General features: G+C 45.6%; 1 non-coding gene across 1 annotated transcript; it reads left to right on the top strand.

Moving 5' to 3' along the window:
* Window positions 1-6,643: 6,643 nt before the first annotated feature.
* Window positions 6,644-6,712, top strand: TRNAA-UGC (transfer RNA alanine (anticodon UGC)). The gene has a single exon. It is a non-coding gene; the product is annotated as a tRNA-Ala (tRNA).
* The last annotated feature ends 762 nt before the right edge of the window (window positions 6,713-7,474 follow it).

Below are 7,474 nucleotides of genomic sequence, written 5' to 3'. Positions count from 1 at the left end.
TTAATTGGAGACCTCCTTGGAATACCAGAAGTCGGGAGGGAATACCAGAAGTCAGGAGGGCAAGGGCAGGATTTATTAGAGAACCAGTTTGGTGTGGTGGCTAAGTGCATGGACTCTTATCTGGGAGAACCGGGTCTAATTCCCCACTGCTCCACTTGGAGCTGCTGGAACAACCTTGGGTCAGCCATGACTATCACAAAGCTGTCCTTAAAAGGGCAGCTTCTGGGAGAGCTGTCTCAGCCCCACCTACCTCACAGGGTGTCTATTGTGGGGGAGGAAGGTAAAGGAGAGTGTAAGCTGCTATGAGACTCTGAGATTCAGAGTATAGGGCAGGGTATAAATTCAATATCTTCTTCTTATTCTTCAGCAGCCTCCCTGAATATCCTCCAGTCCCCTAGTACAGGTCAGTCATCGGAGGTCGCCGTGACGTCCAGGTGTGTTCGCGCATACATACACACACACATTAAAAAAGAAAAGAAATAATGGGACCTGGAAATAACTTCTCTTTGGCTAGATTATGCTCTGAGATCTTTGTTTTTGACTTATTATGTTTAACGTGCAAGAACCAATAAACCAGCACCCATGGTTATTAAAATAAAGGCATTTACAATGAAATAGTTTTAAAGTCTTTCCCCCCGCCCCAAGTTTCTAACAGTGTTATCCTAAGCAGAGTTAGACTTTTCTATGACTGTACAGGTCAATGGACTCAGAAGTAAGTAATGCAGCTTAGGACAGCACTGTAAACTGCTTTTCCAACAAGAAGAGCATGCGTGGCAATTTTGAACGTCAATAAAACCATCCCACTAAAACATAATTAAAGCACAATTAAAACCATCATAGCAATAATACCATTGACTTAACCAGTCATGCAATTTACAGCCAGCAATTTCTACAGTTTTTCTCATCTGCAAGTTTTAAAGGATCTTATTCTTACTAATCCTCCTTTTACAGCATGTGGGTGAAACATGTTCACAGTCTGTGGCGTGTGGCAGTGCCGTATTCATGTTAATTTAATTCATTTTATCTGTACATAAAATGCACACGTGAATTGGAGACCCACGGCCCTTTGTGTGCCTTCAAGAAGATGCAACAGTGATGAAGGGGTTGTCTACATAAACCCCAAAGGTGGTAGAAGGAAGGTGATTCACTCAGTAGCTCTCACTATAATCGCAATTCAAGAAAAGTTCAGAAAGTGTGTCTTTCTTTCATGTTGTGCGGTGTTTTGGCATGTCCAAGATAATAGGAAGATCACCAAATGGCTGATCTGGCTAGAAGATATTTTACCCTAATGGAAAAAATTCACACACAAGCAGTGAAATGTCTTATCTGGAGCCAACCACTTGAAGAACCCTGTTTTTTGTTTTCAGCTCGCAGGCAGCAATAAATTCAGTTAGCAATCTACTTACTCCATAGCAGTTCCATTGACTTTTATGAAAACTACCGTGGAGTCAGTAAGTTGTGGGTTTTGGAAGGTTGTCCAGCTGCTGTATGGTCAAAAGGACATAAGAACATAAGAGAAGCCATGTTAGATCAGGCCAATGGCCCATCCAGTCCAACATTCTGTGTCACACAGCGGCCAAATATATATATATATACACACACACACACACACACACACACACACACTGTGGCTAGTAGCCACTGATGGACCTCTGCTCCATATTTTTATCTAACCCCTTCTTGAAGGTGGCTATGCTTGTGGACGCCACCACCTCCTGTGGCAGTGAATTCCACATGTTAATCACCCTTTGGGTGAAGAAGCACTTCCTTTTATCCGTTTTAACCTGTCTGCTCAGCAATTTCATCGAATGCCCACGAGTTCTTGTATTGTGAGAAAGGGAGAAAAGTACTTCTTTCTCTACTTTCTCCATCCCATGCATTATCTTGTAAACTTCTATCATGTCACCCCTCAGTCGACGTTTCTCCAAGCTAAAGAGCCCTAAGCGTTTCAACCTTTCTTCATAGGGAAGGTGTTCCAGCCCTTTAATCATTTTAGTTGCCCTTTTCTGAACTTTCTCCAATGCTATAATTTCCATAGCTACAAAGGAAAGGAAAGGAAAGGAAAGGAAAGGAAAGGAAAGGAAAGGAAAGGAAAGGAAAGGAAAGGAAAGGAAAGGAAAGGAAAGGAAAGGTCCCTGTGCAAGCACCAGTCGTTTCCGACTCCGGGGTGACATTGCTTTCACAACGTTTTCACGGCAGACTTTTTTATGGTGTGGTTTGCCATTGCCTTCCCCAGTCATCTACACTTTCACCCCAACAAGCGGGGTACTCATTTGACCGACCTCAGAGGAATGAAAGGCTGAGTCAACTTGGAGCCGGCTACCTGAACCCAGATTCTGCTGGGATCGAACTCAGGTCGTTAGCAGACGGCTCTGACTGCAGTACTGCAACTTTAACACTCTGCGCCACGGGGCTCTCACTACATAAGAGTTGTTATTATTATTGTTAGTTATTTATTACTTTACGTTTCTATTCCACCCCCTCCGCAAGCGGACTCAGGGCGGGTGACAACATTCATATTCACAAGTTAAAACCAATAAAACATAATTACAATTTAAGATTTTAAAAACGTTTTGTGGCGCTGTATCGCTACAATATAAGCGAGTTCTTTTTTTCTGACAGTGATCACCTAGTACTCTATATGATGTCGGGTGGCAGTTTTCTCCCGGTTATATATCAAAGGCCTGTTGGAACAGTTCGGTCTTACAGGCCCTGCGGAAAGTGGAAAGATCCCACTTGTAATTGTAATAATTTGTGACTCAGGAATTTCCCTTTCTAGTTTGTTCCTGAAGTTGGAAGCTGGATGACGCTTCCCTTAGATCCTCACCAGTCCAGCTTTCGTCCAGGCCATGGGACAGAGACAGTGCTGGTTGCCTTGGTGGATGACCTCCAGTGGCATCTGGATCGAGACGGCGTGGCGGTGCTGATGTTGTTAGATCTGTTGGCCGCATTCGACACTGAGAGGAGTGAAATAATGAAATGAGCTGAAACAGGAGGAACCAAATGTAATGTCTTAGTGATTGTTAAGGTGCAAGGAGCAGAACCGGGTACAAACATTTAGTAACCATAGCACAGGGGTAGTAGCCATTGTTAAAACGCAGAAACCGAAAAGAAATAACACGGCTGAACAAGCCATGGCAACAGTAAAGATTAATAGCAATCGAGATTAATAAGCAGCAAGTACGCAGGCGTAATCAAGTAATGAATATTAACTGACACACCCCACCTCGGGGAAAAGTAAATTAAAATGCACATGCAATGTATGTAACGGGAGGGGTACATATCAAGGAGGGGGTGAAGTAGGCGTGCCGGGTAGCCTGTACCCTCTAAGTACCTCAGCCTATGGGGAAAGGAGGAGGGACTCATCGGCCGGGAGTAAAGGATAAAAGGGTATGTATGGAACTAATCAGGGAGCTCGTTGAAAAGCGACTCCCCTCTTTCTTGATATCAATAAAGTTGTATACTTTAAAGGAGACTCCCGACTGACAGCTCTTTTTCTTTGCATCTCCTGGAGGGGCCAGGGGAGGCAGACAGATTGTCTCTAACAACACGGTCGACCATCAGTTACTGACCCACCGGCTCACTGACGCAGGGGTCAGGAGGTTGGCCTTACAACGGCTTTCCTCCTTCCTCGATGGACGGGGACAAAGGGTGGCAATTGGGGGACAGCTGTCCCAGAGGCGCTCACTAGATTGTGAGGTGCCGCAAGGAGCAGTTCTCTCCCCGATGTTATTTAACATCTACGTGCGCCCCCTTGCCCAGATGGCCCAAAGGTATGGGCTTGCGTGCCATCAATATGCAGATGACACCCAACTCTATCTACTAATGGACGGCCGGCCTGGCTGCATCCCAAAAAATCTGGACCTGGCATTGCAGGCCATGGCAGGTTGGCTCAGGCTGAGTAGGTTGAAGTTGAATCCAACGAAGACAGAGGTCCTTTGCGTGAGTCGTGGCGCTCTGGGAAGAGAAATTCCTCTCCCAGTTTTTGATGGTGTGTCACTGAAAACGGCGCACTGGGTCAGGAGCTTGGGGATCCTACTGGAGCCTTCATTGTCAATGGAGGCCCAGATAGCGGCCACTGCCAAGTCCGCATTTTTTCATCTTAAGCAGGCGAGGCGGTTGGCCCCCTTCCTGGAGCGTTGGGACCTAGCAACAGTGATCCATGCAACGGTCACCTCGAGACTGGATTACTGTAATGCCCTCTACATGGGGCTGCCTTTGTGCCGAACCCAGAAGCTGCAGCTGGTGCAGAACGCGGTGGCTAGGCTGTTGCTAGGGCTCCCGAAGTGGGAGCACATACAGCCGGGGCTGCGCGGACTGCACTGGCTGCCAGTTGCATACCAGGTTCATTACAAAGTGCTGGTTATTACCTTTAAAGCCCTATATGGCCGAGGACCTGCCTACCTGAGGTCAGCGGGTCTCCCTATATGAACCCCAGAGAGTACTGAGGTCAGCGGGAAAGAACCAACTGAACATCCCTGGGCCGAAGGAGGCCAAATTGAAGAACACACGGGAACGGTTCTTCTCCATTGTAGCTCCACACGTGTGGAATCAACTTCCGGATGAAGTGCGGGCCCTGCGGAGTCTTGAACAATTCCACAGGGCCTGCAAGACCATTCTTTTTAATATGGCCTTCGCTTGATTATTGAGCCATTTATAGACTCTCTGTAGATGTTTCCCACCATTACAATCATAACTAATTCACAATTTAGCACCATAAATGTTAATTTTAAATAGAAATGTTTTAAATGTTGGTTTTATAATGTAATAACTATTGAATTGTATGATTTTATTGTATATTGGATAATGTTGTGAGCCGCCCTGAGCCTGCTCCGGCGGGGAGGGTGGGATATAAATAAAATGTATTATTCTTATTATTTATTATTAAGTTTCTTGGCAATAAAAGAGCCACATTCACCCAAACCACACAATCACTGGATCTAACAACATCTACACCATCTGAGGCACATTCGCTTGCTCATCTTTAAACATTGTATATGCCATTAAAAGCCAGCAATGATTTTTGGTTCTCTACATAGGGCAAACAGGTCAAACTCTATGCCAAAGAATAAAGGGACACAAATCTGACATCAACAATCGCAAGACTGAAAAACCTGTAGGAGAATAGTTCAGCCCGCCAGGACATTCAATGGGTGACAAAGTAGCTGTTTTATTGCAAAAGAACTTCAAGAACAGGTTAGAAAGGGAAATTGCTGAGTTGCAAGTTATTACAACACTCAGATCAATAGAATCCCCAGGACTTAACAGGGATATTGGTTTCTTAGCTCACTACATATGCTAACCTCATTCAGTCCTAACATCTGCATTCTAATCAATCCCCCAGAAGGGATATACATCCTCTTTATTTTATTTTATTATTTGGAATAGTAGATTGTAATGTAATATATAGTAGAACATAATGCAATTTGGAATGGTAGATTGGAATGTATTTCTCTGGTCTGGAAACAGGGGAAATAACTCTACACAGCCAATCACCCTACTTTAAGAAAAAGATGCTGTAAGGTCACCTCCATGCTTGGAGGAAGACATATAGAGTGTAATGGCTGAGTAATGGCAGAGTAAATTACTCTCAGCATTCCACAATTAAGGATACATCTGCCTATCAACTGTGCGTGGAGAGCCAGTTTGGTGTAGTGGTTAAGTGTGCGGACTCTTATCTGGGAGAACCGGGTTTGATTCCCCACTCCTCCACTTGCACCTGCTAGCATGGCCTTGGGTCAGCCATAGCTCTGGCAGAGGTTGTCCTTGAAAGGGCAGCTGCTGTGAGAGCCCTCTCCAGCCCCACCCACCTCACAGGGTGTTTGTTGTGGGGGAGGAAGGTAAAGGAGATTGTGAGCCGCTCTGAGACTCTTCGGAGTGGAGGGCGGGATATAAATCCAATATCTTCTTCAATCACCAATTTCAACATAGTTATTACCTTCACTATGTGGTTCCCCCAGAATTAAACTCAAACAAATGGTAATCATGTAAACTAAGCTTGTTATTCCTGTTTGGTTCTTTAATCTGTTCAACATCTTCATTATGTTGTATTCTAATTTACTGTTCACCTACCCACATGTATGGACCAGTAACTTCCATTGTCATTGTATCTGCAGAAATGTGCATGCACACCAAAGCATGCACACATTGGATAAAACTCTGTTGGTTTTAAAGGTGCCTAGGGCTGCCAAGCTCTCGGGCCGGGTGGGGGTTCTCCCACCCTGGAGGTTCCCAACCCACGTCATCATGCTGGCGATGTTGTGTGCGGCCACTCTAGGCATTTCTGGGAAAACTCTATGGTTTTCCCGAACGCTCTAGCAATTTGGGAGGGCAAAACTCCATGATACACAGGGGACTTGGCAACCCTAAAGGTGCCACTGGATTCAACCTTTGTTCTACTTATTCAGACCAACACAGGTACCTACTGAATCTATCACCAACAATGTTATGGATCTTGGATAAGAGATGTTTCACATATTAATCAGCAGCCAACCTGGGTTGGTTGGTTTGTTGAAAACACATCAACACTGCAATGTTCATGAAGGAGGGTTCTAGTTTATGTAAGAAACCATAGTTAATCCTGACTCCCAGGCATGTGTACCTGTATAATACATGTTTGTCATATTCAGACATTATAGATAGGGCCATGGCTCAGTGGTAGAGCATCTGCTTTGCAGGCAGAAAGTCCCAGGTTCAATCCCTGGTATCTCCAGTTAAAAGGTGATGCGAAAGACCCCCGGTGGAGATCTTGGAGAGCTACTGCCAGTCAAGAGTAGACAATACTTACATTGATAGACCAATGGTCATACAGAAGGTCCCACATTCAATTTCTGGCATCTCAAGAGGATCAGGTAAGAGCAGGGGTGGAATTCTAGCAGGAGCTCCTTTGCATATTAAGCCACACTCCCTGATGTAGCCAATCCTCCAAGAGCTTACAAGGCTCTTTTTTGTAAGCTCTTGGAGGATTGGCTACATCAGGGGTGTGGCCTAATATGCAAAGGAGCTCCTGCTAGAATTCCACCCCTGGGTAAGAGGTGGTGTGAAAGACCACCACCTAAGATCTTGCAGAGCTGCTGCTAGACAGCATACTGACCTCAATAGACTGATGTTTAGGCTTAGTTTAAGACTGTTTCGTGTCTTTATGAATCTTTAAAATGAACATAGGAATGCATCTCAAATATGTGTGAAGTGCTCTTGAGTCTTTTTCAGCCTGGGTCAAATGTGCATGGAGAACAGCCTACTGCTACAAGTTAGCTGAGACGGATGGAGCCCTATGTCATGGGTGCTGGGGACCCTGTAGAGGAAGTTGAGCCTGCAGCAGAAACTGTGCCCCTGCCACCTGCACCAGTGCCCCTGCCTCCTGCTGGAGAAGATCCCAGCCCCCCTGCCTCGCCCTCTCGGGTGGCGCGTGTGCGTGACCGCCTCCGTCAGGACCTCAGGGATCGGAGGAGGGCGGCACGCTCACAAGCAAGAT

This window comes from Heteronotia binoei, chromosome 3, assembly GCF_032191835.1.
Source record: "Heteronotia binoei isolate CCM8104 ecotype False Entrance Well chromosome 3, APGP_CSIRO_Hbin_v1, whole genome shotgun sequence".
In the NCBI taxonomy this organism is placed as follows: Eukaryota; Metazoa; Chordata; class Lepidosauria; order Squamata; family Gekkonidae; genus Heteronotia; species Heteronotia binoei.
This window is presented reverse-complemented; position numbering and strand designations above follow the sequence as displayed.